Genomic DNA, 16,044 nt, shown 5'->3' with positions numbered 1-16,044 from the left:
GACTAAGAGACACTGTGTTTTCTTGTACTTCTGGCCAAGGCAGGTATTTAAAAGGCACTGAGGGCACTTTTCCATTAAGAGGGCTGGGACGAACAAAGGGTCTAGTTAGTATGTGATCCAACAGTGGTCACTTGTCCTGCCTGTGGCTCTTCTCCGGCATTGTATCTGGAAGGGCTCCGTGCCAGGGTAACCCACTTATCCTCTCTGACAGCAGATATCCTATCTGGGGTGAACAAATGTTTCTTCAGGCTTCCCCAGGAAACTGGATGCAATGCCATCTCAGAAGATTTGCTTGTTTGCGAGAAGCCCCAAGTGAAACAGGATCCAGCACCTTTGGTAATGACAAAGCTGCTTAGCACTTGAAGTGTTAGGTGCCGAAATGAGTTACTTTCTCCCTTGTTGTCACAAGAACCTGACTTAAACATCGTCAGGGAGAGGTTGGTTCACAATCCAGACACGGTTCATTATGCTGGGGGAAGGTATGGCAACCAAAGTGGCTAGTTCCATGGTGGCAGGACCTTGCAGTGGTTTTCTTACACAGAGAACTCACACTGCGAACCCAGCTAGCCTAGGACCCTCAAGCTCTACCAGTGACCCTGTTTCTCTCAGTTAGACCCCATATCCAAATGTCTCATAATTTCCCCAAACAGCATTACCATGTGGGAACTCGACCTGTGGAGACATTTCATAACAAGCAACAGCATTCTGTCCCTGACCACCCCCATAAACACGTGGCATTTCATAATGTAAAATGTTATCAGCCTAACTTCAAAAGTCCCCATAACCTTATAGTCCCAACAAAAGTTCAAAGCAGCTTCTAATATTCAAAGCAGCCCATAACCATTTCTTCATATCTCTATATCATTCATACCATCCGTGCCAGCTAGATCTATGTCTGCGTACTTCCAATATACAATGCTATATTGTAAACGTTCACATTCCAATTGGGAAGAGCATGAAAATAGTAAGACCAAAGCAAAGAAAGAAGAGCAATAAAACAGCTCAAGAGCAAAAGTGTTCTTTCTCTTGATAAAGGAAGGAGAGTGAATTGCTTGGGTAAAAGCATTGTGCCCTTGAGATCAGCTACAAGGAGAAACCCCTTCCAGCAGAGGCCACCATCACTTATCCCATTGTATAAACACCTGTGGTGGGAATAAGAACTCAGAAGCGCATCCATGGAGACAGTGCTCTGCGCTGCCTGGAAATCGCTCAACCTGACACTCCATACTGTTTCAGCAGAGTTTCCCAGTCATTTGTACTGGATATTGTAAGTGCCAGAATTGATGACATGACTTTTGTTTGCTTCCCCCATCAGCCTACTCCAGTTGTTTCTATGGCATGTTGTAAGCACCTTATTTGATGATGTTTTCTGGTCTAAAAGATATTTCTATCAACTTGCTATCTGTTCTTCTTTTGCTTGCCACATGCTTAATAAACATGCTTACTTGAAACAGAGTGTAGCCATTTGTTTGTTTTGGTTTTGGTTCTTTCTGAGAAAGGGTTTCTCTGTGTAGCCCTGGCTGTCCTGGAACTCACTCTGCACGCATCTGGCTGCAATCTCCCAAATGCTGGGATTAAAGGTGTGCACTAACACTGCCAGGCTGAGTGAAGCTATCTTCTACACCCTCTGTGTAGAAAAAGGTGTGCTGTACTTTCCAAAGGCCTTGTCTGCACCTATGGAGATAATCATATAAATTTTCCCCTTGAGTCTATTTATATTTGTATTACCTTTATTGATATGTATGTGTTGAGTCAATCTTTTTTTTTTTTTTAAAGATTTATTTATTTATTCAGTGTTCTGCCTGCATGTATGCCTGCAGTCCAGAAGAGGGCACCAGATCTCATTACAGATGGTTGGGAGCCACCAAGTGGTTGCTGGGAATTGAACTCAGGACCTCTGGAAGAACAGCCAGTGTTCTTAACCTCTGGAGAGAGCCATCTCTCCAGCCCGTATTCAGCCAATCTTAGACCTCTGGAATGAAATCAACTTAGTCATGGTGTACGGGTTTCTTAATGTTATCTTAAATATGGCTATATGGCTTGCAAGAAAGTTTTTTTCTTTTCTTTTCTTTTTTTTTTTTTGACACTATGGTCATCAAGGAGAATGGCTTGTACGGATTCATGTTGTTGTTGCTATTGTTATTTCTTTATCTGGTTTGGGTGTGGGATGCCACTGGCTTTGTAAAAGGACTGGGTGGTATCCTTTCTGTTTTGTGGAAGGATTTGAGGGTTTTTGACAGTAACTCTTCCTTAAAGTTATGACATGATTTGGCAGTAACTCCATCTTATCCTGAGCCTTCTTAAAAGACCCATTTTATTATTTTTTAAAGATTTATTTTATCTTAAATTATTTATATGAAGTTTTGCCTGCATGTATGCAAGTCCACCACATTCATGCAGTGCCTGTAAAAGTCTGAAGAGGGCATCCAATCCTCTGGGATTGGAGTTCCAGCGTTGTGAGCCACCATATGGGTGCTGGGAATTTGACCCCAGTCCTCTGGAAGTACAGCCAGTGCTCTTAACCACTGAGCCATCTCTTCTGCATCTTGATGGGTTTTAATTCTCCGACTCTAAGTCTGTGGATGTCTTCAGCAGAGAAGTCTGCTTCTTTCTGCCGAAAGTGTAATTACAAGAGAAAAGGAAGGAAATCCCAAAGAGAATAAAAGCATAAGCAGAGTCTTTCTGAGTCTTTGTAAAGGCTAGGAGACCAGAGCCAACCCCTACCCAGGGTTCCACAGGTGAAATGCTTCTCAGGAGCGAAGGAGGGGTGAAAGATTTCTCTAGTAACTTCACACACAATCTGAGGGTCATGCTCTTTATTCCCCACGCCCTTTATTGTTGTGGTTCTACTCCAATAATCTTGTCCTTCTTCTAACTTCTCCATGCTTCTTCTTTTCTAAAAACTCTTCTCCTTCGGGAGCCTTGAAGTGATAAAGAAATTTCGCTTATTGGTCAAAAGCATACTCATAGAGCAAGTGATAAGGAGCTGAGCCATTTACCATGGCAACACAAGGGTTCAAGGCCATAGGAACAAAACTGCAACCAGATAGGGAGGGTACAATGCCTAGTGATAACTTTAAGACACAAATCTATTATTAGCAGACTGGCAAGTGAAGAATTAGCAGGCTTTTCTTAGTAACCTTGCTAGACATCTGTGACTCTGACCTTGTGCAAGCTGTAAAGCTTTCTTTTTACAAAAAGCCTTTACTCTAGTTTGAACTTGCTCTGAGGTGAAAGTGAACTAATCGTGTGCCGTAGTCTGAGCAAGAGAACAAGGCAGGCTGTAAAGAGTCCACAGTCCTTGTAGGACAAATAGATCCAGTTATGAAGCATGTCCCGGTATATATTCTATTTATCAAAATTATGTGGCTAAATGAAAAGTCATCTTCCAGACCATGCATAGATATATGTGCCCAGGGTAATGTGAGGGAAAGAGCTTTTCACACAAGAATCTGCAATGGGGACAGCTAATACATTCAGAAGGCAAGATTCCTTATCCTCTTGCAGATAAGGCTCAGATTTGCATCTCTGGTGACAATGTCCCTCATTGCTAAATGAGGCATGTCCTTCAAGAGCTAAGCAATCTCTGATGGGTAGACCCCTGAAGTATGCGCTCAACTCTCACTGAATAATTCTGTGGTCCCTAGCAAGTCTTCAAAAACTGGAGGCTGCCAGTGTTTGGTACAGGGGACTTGTGACACTGTCTTTGCTATGGTTAACAATGATATTTAGCCTCTACTGGACAAGAAGAGTCCATGTCCACCAGAGCTATCTTCACTTGGTAGTTTTCCTTCTTTGCATACCAGGAGCCTCTGCTGGTTACACTTAGCTTTGTAGTCTGTGGACTGGGCAGGCTATCTCAACCTCCAGAGATGCCTACCTACTAGTTGTCTGTCAGGGGTGTCTCCCAGGTGCACTGGAGTGCTAGTTCTGTATGTGCCGGTTGGGGAGGGGCAGTGTCTTCTCTCTCTCTCTCTCTCTCTCTCTCTCTCTCTCTGTCTCCCTCTCTGTCTCTCTCTCCTCTCTCTCTCCTCTCTTCTCTCTCTCAATCTTCTCTCTCTCCTCTCCTTTCCTCTCTCTCTCTCTCTCTCTCTCTCTCTCTCTCTCTCTTCTCTCTCTTCTTTCTCTCTCTCTCTCTCTCTCTCTCTCTCTCTCTCTCTCTCTCTCTCTCTCTCTGTAGCTTTGGAGCCTATCCTGGCACTCCCTCTGTAGACCAGGCTGGTCTCAAAGTCACAGAGATCTGCCTGCCTCTGCCTCTGGAGTGCTGAGATTAAAGGCGTGTGCCACCACTGCACAGCATGTCTTCACATTCTCAAGGTTTCCTAAGTATTAATCACTGTGATAGGAGAATGCAGTGGACCGAGAGCTATCACACACCAGGTTACTCCCAGTTGGTGATATTAGCTCCTTGTGATCAAAGGCAAGACCAGCTTTCCCTCTAAATGATCCCTGTGATCCCTGGCCACCTGTACTCAGGGCTTGCCACTGTTGGCCCCTCCCATTTTTCTAAGTCCACCCCCCCCCATGGTTGTTTCCTGTGGTTTTGTTTACACTCAGTCTCCCTCCCACCTATTGTTCTCCATTCTTGGGCCCTCAAGGTATTTCAGTATCAAACAGGTTGTTTCTCAAGAGGGCACCTGGCCGGCTTGCACAAGGAGTGACAAAGAGTGATCAATCATGCTGCAGTGCTGATCTCGCGGCCAGAGGGATCACTGTCGCATCAAAACCCAACTGGTCTTGAGGCTTGGGGGGACTGTTGGCTTGTCCTGAGGAAGGGCCACCAATGCCTTTCCTCCAGGGCTGCCTGGCCTCTACTGAAGAGGCTTCCACTTCCTGCTGCCCTGCACCTGCTGGGGAACCTCCGGCCTAGAACTAAGCATCTTTTCTGTGTGTCACCTGGTTTTTCTCTCCACACTCTTCAGGTTACTCTTTGAATTTCTGAGGCTCTTCCTTGCTTTTTCTAAAGTCTATGTGTTTCTTATTCTGATACTCGGTTACCTGGTCACACAGAGGATGGCTCCTGTCTACTGTCTTACTTAGAAGCAAAAACCACATTTACAAAGCAATCTGGCCATATCCAGCCAGTTGGCAAGAGGTCTGCAGCACTGGTATTGAAATCTCATCCAATTAAAATTCAATTTGATTTAAATCCAATTCTGTTCAAATCGGAGTCTAAGGCCAAGTTCATCGTCTTTCAGGAAATGATCACAGCTACATACCATAAAGCTTATGTCAACTACCAAACTCCTATTCTTTCACAGTCCCAACCCACGCATGTTTTAATTGTTTTTCTGTCTCACAGTTCTTAGAAGGATCTGGATGTACATTCTTGTGAGACAGACTGGGCAAAAATTTTTGTGCTTTCCAGGCAGTGGTGGTACATGCCTTTAGTCCCAGCACTCGGTAGACAGAGTTCTCTGTGCGTTTGAGGACAGCCTAGTCTACAGAGAAAGTTTCAGGAAATCCAGGGCTACATAGAAACAAACAAACAAAATTTGCTCTCTGGAAAGATGAGAAAACAGAAAGCTGAAATAATGGGTGTTTGTCTTATCGCTTAAGAATATTTAATTCTGGTGCCCGGAGAGAGATGACCCAGCCATTAAGAGTCACTGGCAGCTCATAAAGAGGACTCGAGCTCCAAACCCAGACCGCACATGGTGGCTCACAACCACCTATTACTCCAGCTACAGTGGATCCTGTGCCCTCGTCTGGCCTCTTCAGAACCAGGCATGCATATAGTGCAGAGGCAAAAACATCCATACACAAAATAAAAAAAAATAATATTTGAATCTGGTCTTTAAGAAAAGAAAGAGGACGGATGAAGTAGAAGGATTCAGTACAGACAAGAATAAGCTGGTATCTTGAAAAACAAAATGTCTAGGGAGTGATATCTTTAGGCAGTGAATTAAAAGTAACTAGGCGAGTCAAAAAGTCATGTGACATTTTCAATATAGACAGTGAGGAGCAACCACTTACTAATTAAAGATATTAGCGTGCTGCATAAACATGCATGCATGTAACAATAATTAATGAAAAAGTATATAAATTTGAAAAAAGCAGGAAGAGTTATGTGAGAGGTTTGGAGGGAGTAATGATGTAATTATATTATAATCTCCAAAACAAAAGAAAAACACAGTAACTTAAAGGAGACATTAGCAGTATTTTTGGTCTCAGCCATCCCGGTAGATGTAAGACGGTGTCTCAGAGTCATTTTGATTTGCATTTCCCTGAGCTAAGGATGTCGAGTAATTCCTTAAATGACTTTTGGCATTTGAGTTTCTTCCGTTGAGAATTCTCTGTTAGATCTGTACTCCATTTTTTTCTCATTTTTAATTTAAATCAGAAACAAGATTGTTTCACTTGTCAATCCCAGTTCCCTCTCCCTCTCCTCCTCCCTTGCCCCCCACTAACTCCCTATCCCATTCCCTTTCTGCTCCCTATCTCATACCCTTTCTGCTCCCTAGAGGGTCTGTACTCATTTTTTTTTATTCGTTCAAATTAGGAACAAGTATACTCCATTTTTTAAATTGGATTATTTTGTATTTTGATGTCTAGTTTCTTGAGTTCTTTATGTATTTTGGAGATCAGCCCTCTGTCAGATGTGTGGTGGTGAAGATCTTTACCCATTCTATAGGCTGTTGTTTTGTTTTATTAACCATATCCTCTGTCTTAGAGAAGATTTTCAGTTTCAGAATGTCTCATTTATTGATTGTTGCTCTCAGTGTCTGTGCTACTGGTGTTTTATGTTCAGGAAGTGGTCTCCTGTGCCCTTGCATTCAAGGCTACTTCCCACTTTCTCCTTGATCAGATTCACTGTAGCTGGATTCATGTTGAGGTCTTTGATTTATTTGGACTTGAGTTTTGTGCATAGTGATAGATACGGATCTACTTGCATTTTTCTACATATCAGCATCCAGTTATGCCAGCACCATTTGTTGAAGATGCTTTCTTTTTTCCATTGTACAATTTTGACTTCTTTATCAAAATCAGGTGTTCATAGGTGTGAATTCATATCAGGGTCTGTTTTTATGTCAATACAAAGCTTTTTTCATTACTATAGCTCTATAGTAGAACTAGAAGTCAGGGATGTAATGCCTCTGGAAGTTCCTTTATTGTACAGGATGGTTTTGGCTGCCCTGGGTTTTTTCTTTTTCCATATGAAGGTGAGTATTGTTCTTTTGCAGTCTGTGAAGAATTGTGTTGGTATTTTGATGGGGATTGCATTGAATCTAAGATCAAAAACACTAATGACAGCTTATGCTGGAGAGGATGTGGAGTAAGGAGAACACACCTCCATTTCTGGTGGGAGTGCAAACATATACAGCCACTTTGGAAATCAGTATGACGGGTTTCTCAGAAAATTGGGAATCAATCTACATCAAGAGCCAACAACACCACTCTTGGGCATATACCCAAAGGATGCACAATCATACCATGAGGATGTTTGCTCAACTATGTTCACAGCAGCATTATTTGTAATGGAAAGTACCTAGATGTCCCTTAACTGAAGAGTGGATAAAGAAAATGTGGTACATTTACACAATGTAGTATTACTCAGCAGTAAAAACAATGACATCTTGAAATTTGCAGTCAAATGGATGGAACTAGAAAAAAAAACATCCTGAGAAAGGTAACCAAGACTCAGAAAGACAAACACACTATTTACTCACTCATAAGTAGTTATTAGACCAGGCTACAATACACAACCACAGAGAAGCTAGGTAAAAAGGGGGACCCTAAGAGGCACACACATGGAAGGCCTCAGGAGGGAAGATAGTTAAGATCTCCTGGGTAAACTGGGGGGGGGGGTAAAAGGGAGGGTATATGGATGGGGACATGGGGGAACAAGAAGGCCCAGTTGGGGGAGAGACAGAAGGGAGAGCAATGAAAGAGATATCTTGATGGTGGGAGCCGTTATGGAGTTAGGAAGAAACCTGGTGCTAGAGAAATTCCTGGGAATCCACTAGAATGACCCAAGCTAAGACTCCTAACAATAGTGGAGAGGGTGTCTGAACTGGCCTTCTTCCCCTTTAATCAGATCAGTGACTACCTTAATTGTCATCATAGAACCTACATCCAGTAACTGAAGGAAGCAGATGCAGTGACCAGAGCCAAGTCCTGGGCTGAGCACTGGAGTTCAGCTGAAGAGAGGGAGGAGGGAATCTTATGAACAAGGGGTGTCTAGATGATGATGGGGAAACCCACAGAGACAGCTGACCCGAGTTAGTGGGTAACCATGGACTATGGGCTGGTAGTTGGGGAGCCTACATGGGACAGAACTAGACCCTCTGAATGTGGATGACAGTTATGTGGCTTGATCTGTTGGGGGACCCCTGTCATTGGGACCAGGATCTCTCCCAAGTACATGAACTGGCTTTTTGGAGCCCATCCCCTATGGTCAGATACCTTGCTCAACTTTGATATGGGGGGTGGGGGTGGGGGAGGGGCTTGGTCCTGCCTCAGCTTGCTATACCAGACTTTGTTGACTCCCCAAGGAAGGCCTTACCCCCTCTGAGGAATGGAGGGGGATGGGAAGGGGGGAGGTGGAGGGCAGGAGAAAGGGAGGAAGGAGGAACTGGGGTTGGTATATAAAGTGAAGACAAGAACATAAACTAACAAGCTAGGCATGAGTAAAAAGGAGGTATTAGCATGTATATATATACAAAAACAAATAAGATGTATGTTTAAAAAAAACACATACGTAAAAAAGATACTGAACGATTAAGTCCTGAGTCATGAGCATGACACGTCTGACTGACTGCTCATTGGGCAGCATCCAGCATGGCTCATTATGGCCCTGCACATCATTTCCAAAAGGATGCAGATAAAACTCATAGGAACTCACCGGGGGAGGAGGGGAGGGGCCTACCACGAGGGCAGTAGAATTGCCTCTCTGTGTCTCCAGTGGAGAAGCCTCACCATCTGCCAGGCCACCTCATTCACCCTCAGCTCTGGTCATCTTTCTTACACACACCTGTAGGGGATGCTGTAGCCACACCTGCTTAGGTGTGTGAGGATGTGGTCAGGGTGATGTAGAGTGAGGGACATTCAGGTGGTGGGTTCTGGTTTCCTTTTCACTTTCGGCTTGCTGTACAGACTGCTGCCCATCAGCTGGCTAGGTTGCTCGTAAGTAAGGCTTTTTCCCTATTAAAACCCTTGTATTTCTACCTGGCTCTGTATTGGTAATTTCCCACATTATCTGGTGTCAGGAGTGGGATACGAACCCACGCCTCCCGCTGTAGCCAGCCCCTAAGCAGGCGTGGCTACAGCATCCCCTACACACACCAATAGAAAGAAAGGCAGAGGCAGGGGCGTATGAACACTGTGTAACTATGACAGTGTGGGTGTGAACTCTCACCCCAAGCTCCCCATGCTGCACAGGATAACTTTATGATCTCTTGCCCCTTGCTTGTCTCTGCATATGGATTTTGCGATTGGACTGTGTCATCTTAAGTTGCTCTGTGATCATTTTCTCCAGTAACAAGCAGAATATCATGTCTTATAGTATTTGGGACTACTGTTGCACTAAGATAATTTCCTGCAGGGCTAGAGAGATTGCCCAGGAGTTAAGAGTGCATACTGCTCTTGCAGAGGTCCTGAGTTTGGCTGCCGGCACCCATACTGGTAAACTCACATGTGATGGGGGATGTCCTTCTGTGTATATGTTTCTCTTATTGGTTGATGAATGAAACACTGACTGGCCAATAGAGGCAGGAAGATAGGCGAGGCTAGGAGACGAGGAGAATGCTGGGGAGAGAGGCAGAGTGGTGCCACGAGGTCACTCCATTTGGAGACTGGGAAGATAGGACGCGCCAGGCCTTCTCTGGTAAGATAAGGCTATGTAGAAACACATAGATTAGTAATTGTGGGTTAATAATTAAGAGAGGGCTAGCCAGTAAGAAGCCCTAGACATAGGCCAACAGTTTCATAATTAATATAGCATCCTGTGTTTATTTGGGGCAAAATGGCAGTGGGACCAGGAGGGACAGAAACGTCCATCTTCACTCACAGATGCCCATAACTCTTCAGACACAACTGGCTTCTTTGGGCATCTGTACTTATGCGTATATCTTTCCTTCCACATACGCACAATAACTTATTAAAAATAAAATATTTTTAAAAGGAAGGTAAATTTTCATATCACAGCTGATTTAAACAAAACAAAACAAAACTGTGGACTAGAAACTTACCTATGGCATTTGTACCATCACCTTGTGACCCTTGAAGACCACACTGGGATTCTTTCCATCAAATTCAACCCCCTCCTCTGGTGATTAAAACTTTCCTTTCAATGTGCTATCTTACTTTCCAGATGTGTGTTTTACCCAGTTTTTCCATTTTGGTGTTGCTATCTCTCATTTGAGGTTGGAAGATGAACCTTCAGCACACTCCTTAAAGACAAAAACTATTATTTTTTTCAGTAAATTGCCCCCAATTAATAATAATTCCTTAGACCTGTTTATTCTCATCCACAAAGAGAAAAGAGGCCGCTGCCAAGGTTCTTTTTTAAGACATATATTTATCTTTTGATTATATGTGTGTGCATGCCCATGGAGACCAGACAAGGGTGTAGAATCCCATGGGGCTGGAGTTACAGGTGCTTGTGAGCCACCTGGCATAGGTGCTGGGAACCTAACTCTGGCCCTCTTCACCACTAATCCATCTTTCCAGCCTGACAAGAACAAGGATCTTTGTTGTTGTTGCTATGGTTTGACTTTTGAGACAAAGATCTCACTATGTAGCACTAGCTGTCCGGAACTCTTTGTGTAAGACCAGGTTGGCCTCAAACTCATAGAGCTCTGCCTGCACCCTAATGGTGGGGACACCTATGTCTTTAGTAAAGCCATCCTTTGGGTGCTCATCCTTGTAAGTCAGGGGCAATTATGGTAGAATACCATATCAAGATAGGCTCGTAATAGGATGGAGATGCCTGTCTATCTGCTTCTGCCTCCTGAGTGCTAGGAGTAAAGGTGTGTGCACCAGACTCCGAATTAGTCCCATTTTTAAACCTCAGCCTCTGTTCTCGCTACAATAGGTGTAAGTAACCTGCAGTCTCCACCATGGACCCTTTCCCCTCACTAATGACAGAAAGCTAAAGAGATGAGATCTTAGAGTAAAACAGGGAGTGACTTCACTAGGACCAAGCAGAGGCATTTTACCTCAATGGGATGATGGATGCACTAGCAATCACTATGATCTGCCCACAGAGATTTTGGCAGTGAGTGGAGGACCATGGTGTCCCATGAATGAATTCTATTACCATTTTTTAGAGGATCATTGTGTGTAAGAGAAAAATGGTCTGCATCTAGTGCCATGAGCTGTGCAACTCCACACAGGTGAGCACAGTTCAAGTCTCCATAAGGAAGAGCTCAGAATCTTTGCAACAACTATGTATTTAATTTTTAATTAGCCAGTTTATTATATGAGAAAGGTCTTACTGTGATAATAAGCCTGGACTTGAACTTGGGGATCTCTTGATTTTGCTTCCTGGGGAACTAATACTATGCATAGGGACTGCCTTGTCTATACAACTCTACCTCCATTTTAAGACTTCCCCAAAACTCCATATTGAAGACCCTGAGAAATTTAGAGACTGGCTCTTCACAGAAAAAGGAAAATCCTCCATTTTCCAGGAATCACTAGGCATCAGTTCTGAATGAATATTAAACCTGAGGAATAACATGGCTGTTGAGGCTCCCGAGGCTTACTGTGACTGACAGACAACCTCTAGCCTCAGCTGGTTCTCTTGACCCACAGACATTTTTTTTTTTTTGTGCGCATATTCTCAGCTGCTGGCTGTATTGTCCAGGCAATAGGTATACTGGCAAACTCAAAGAACTGCACACTAACTTTCTGGCCACAGAATGGGAGTCCCTGTGAGGAAGCCAGGTGGACTTCACCCCCTCTGCAAAAATGATAAGGAAAAGCAGCCCTCTATCCCACAAAGCACTGTGGACTTTAAGATCACCACAAAAAACTTCAAAAAAGCAACGACACCCTTTGCTGTAGCTCAGCCACCTGAAATACTCATAAGTCAGGCAGACTGTGGGGGAATGAGTGTGGTTGATCCTGAAGTTACTCATGCAGTGACTAGGATTATAGCTGCTCCCCAGCTGTAGCGTCTCCACTGAATCAGGTAAACACAGTGCCAGGCACTTGGAAAAGCACCAGGGTCACCTGCTCTGTGCCTTTTTCTCCATATCAGTTAGTAAGAGCAAAACTATCTGTCTTTCTGTGGCAGGCCCAGCTGCATACCTTTGCAGTCTTGCATCATCATTGTAGACACAGTCTGTCCTGCTCTGTGCCGTGACACTCTGTGCAGAAACCACGACAGCCCCCTTTCCGAACCCCACCCCACTCTGCTGCACCAAAGACCTTCTGCTGTTTCCATTACCTTACGGGAAAGCAGAAAGTACTCTAGAGAATGAAGTGATTAGGCTCCAGCCAGAAGGCATATGGAGACAATGATTCTTGGATACAAGGTACAGAGGCTGCTCTTGGGAAAGAAATAGAGTTTACATTGGAGCATGACCATAAATACGTCAGCATCATGTCATCAGGAAGGAAGCTTCACTTTGCAGCAAACCTGGCTGAGTGGTTCTCAGGCACTTTACTTTCTCTCCCTATTGTGATAAAACACTCCAATAAAAGCACCTTAAAGGGGAAAGGGTTTGTTTTAGCTCACAGTTCAAGGTGTAACTCATCATGGTGGGGGAAAATCAGAGCCACAGGATCTTGAGGCAACTTATCTGGATGGCCATGGGGTCACAGCATGAGTAGCTATCCGTATGGATGGTTGGATGTTGTGTGGACCATGTATGTGAATGTGTGAGAATAGTGTCTGTATGTGGGCAGTGTGACTGGCCCTCACGAAGGGCTTTACAGTGTATTTATTGATCAGTACAGAACAAATCACATGAAGAAGGAATGGGACACTTTCCAGAAAACTCTAATAGAGTTTTATAAGGGATTTAGTCACTGGATGTTGGCAACACTGGATGTTGGCAACCGGTCCCAGCTGACTCAGACAGCAATCATTGTTTATCAACCAGTATTTATAAATTGTTGCTTTCAGCCTTTATGGTAGACTTTGGGCTTTCAACTTCTGTTTTGTTCTGCTTTCAGCAAACAACACACATTCATTATCTGACTCAGGGGCATGGAAGAGTATACAACTTATGATTATATCTATGCATTAGCTTAGGTTATAAAAGTTGACCACATGGGAAATCCAAGGCAAGTAAGGTTGCCTATTACATTATTCTATTAAAGGCAAGGTAGACAGTGGCTGCAAAGTGTGTTATTAACTCTTCTGTGATGTCCAGCAGAAGTTCGAGTCTCTTAGATTGTAAGAGATACTGTCAGAACATTGATTGCACCAACCACATCCAAACCCAGAGATGAACATGGGAAAGGAAAGGAAGAAGGTTGACAGAGAATCCGACGAGCATGCTGGCTTGTCTAATATTATAGGATTCTCAGGGAGCCATACCGCTTGTCTAATATTATAGGATTCTCAGGGAGCCATACCACTTCTGTAGTATCCAGAACCAGCCATAGGGCCTCCCGATACTGTGGCTCCCACATGAAACAAGAAGGAAGACTCTGGGATTTGTCATTGGCTTGAGGCAGTCAACACATCTGCTGTGTGTGTATTATAAAGGTGTAAAGAACATTGACCAGCAGGCTGGGAAGATAACACACTGGGTGAAGTGCTTGCTGAACAAGCATAGAGATCTAAGTTCAAATCCCCAGCACCCATAGAAAAACTGTGTTTCAGTGACTGGCTGCAACCTCATCGTTGGAGCACGGAGGAGAAGGGCTGATCTCACAGTGACACTAGACAGTCACTCCAGCCAAAATAGTGAGTCCCAGGGTTCAGTGAGAGAGCCTGTCTCCAAAAGTAAGGTGGAAACTGATGGAGGAAGATGCTTCATGTCAAACTCTGAACTCCCACATGCACTTACATGGGGGAGTGCACCCACATATGTACACACTCATAACACACACACACACACACACACACACACACACACACACACACACACAGCACTTATTTTTATGGGAAGCACTATTATATGTGTAGTGGGTCATCATCTACCCAGAGGATGCCTCTCAACACTGCTCACATTGTAGAACCACAAGGAGGCTCACTGTGGTCACCGTCCCCTGAGAGTTTCTGGTTGACTTTATATCTTCCACTTTGCGTAAGTCTCCCTGAGGCATTCTGCACTCATGTACTCATGAATATTAGATACAATCAGCCAACAACTCACACACAGTGGCTTACAGTGGTCTCCTCTGGAATGTCAAAGCAATCAGATCACTGAGAACTATACTGTATTAGAGCAGAAAGCAGAAAGCCCTGAGGTTGGGTTGCAAAGTTTTCCTGTTGTTCCTACTGGCAAGAGGGATGTGGTTTCTGTCTTTACCCACTGGTCTGGAGAAAAAGGCATCAGGCAGATGAGTGACTGCTTCCCATATGTTATGGGCTGTGTTTACATGATTCGGTGAAGGTGTTACAGCTGGGGACCAGCTGAACTTGTAGTCACCTTCTGAATAATTTTAGAATCACCTATAGTCATTTTGCAAGGCGCATCTGACTTTTGAACATTCCATTCAGTTGAGTGGAATGGGGGTGTGATAGATATGTCTCTTAGTCACCCGGAGTTAGACAGTGCCTGGTAGGATGCCGTGGGGCCTCTACTCTACTATCTTGACATGCCAGAGAAGGTCCAAGGGACTTCTCCATAGCCCATCTTAATCAAACTGAGTCTCAATTTGTGATCAGAGTCAGTGTTGTTTTTTTTGGGGGGGTGTCTCTAAGAGCACCTGTTACAAGACACATCCCAGAAAAAAGGCCACAAGAAATGAATGTGTTTCTGGATAAAGAAGCCTTCTTGAATGCAGCCCCCTAACCACAATAAGCCATTCTGACTGCAGGAGCTACAGCAGCAATATTATTTCTCAGGATCAATATCCACACAGAACATATGTCCAGTGATCCTCGGGAAAACAGTATTTTCTTTTTGCTGTGTAGAGTCCATCCAACAAATGGCTGTGATCCCTGGCAGGCTGGGAGCCATTTGGTAGAAGATTTAAAGCATATACATGCAATAAGCCAGAGGTAGAAGCAGGAAAATGGGCAGTTTGATGACATAAAGGACAGCTTAAGAAGACCATGACTTAAAGAATAAAGTAAACGCAAATTAAGTGTTTAGTTGGTAGAAAGAGTCACAGTCTGTTCACAAGGAGAGCCCACCCCATGTCAATCCAAAGGCTCATATCTGTGAATTAACTTGGATTTGGGGATTATGTGAGAGACCACGGTTTCATTTGGTTGACTTACATAATGCCATTATATTTTGCATCATTTTTCTCCTTTTATCTGGTTTTATGTGTATAGGTGTTTTTGCCTTCATGTGTATCTGTACACCATGTAAGTAGAAGAAATAGAGGAACATATTTTAAAGTCATAAGTGCCCTCCCACCTCTATAATACAGTAAATTTCCTTTTGTTTTAAGGGAGTATTATGATGGATGTCATCATATGACTGGTCTTATAGGCTGGAAGTTTGAATTGCAATTTAATGCTTTCTTGGGACTTTGGGAATTCAGCTGGGGGAAATTCTAGCATGTCAGCGTCATAAAATGAAGGCTGCCTACAGAATATAAGTTCAAGACCAGCAACCACATCTTCAGATTTTTGTGATGACAGCATTTCTCTCTGGGAACTCACAATGCTCTCACTACTTCTTTCCCCTACACACTATCACCCCTAGTGTTTGCAGCTGTAAACAGCCAAATCCAGTGTAGGACCCTGGACAGAGCCTTACTGTTGCCTTTGGCTCAGGGTCTTCTAAATGCCAATCAAGAGAACTCTTGTCATCTCAAGGCTCATCTTGGAGAGGACCAACTTGAGAAGCCACAGGAATTCACCGGCCATCTCTACAGTGTCCAGTGCTCATTTCAACAGAGGATACTTCTTCCTTGACATCAGAGTTGCTGTGGGGGATAAAACCAGTTGTTCCTGTATACTACAAT

Source organism: Cricetulus griseus, chromosome 2 (genome assembly GCF_003668045.3).
Source record: "Cricetulus griseus strain 17A/GY chromosome 2, alternate assembly CriGri-PICRH-1.0, whole genome shotgun sequence".
NCBI lineage: Eukaryota > Metazoa > Chordata > Mammalia > Rodentia > Cricetidae > Cricetulus > Cricetulus griseus.
Note: the sequence above shows the minus strand (reverse complement) of the source record.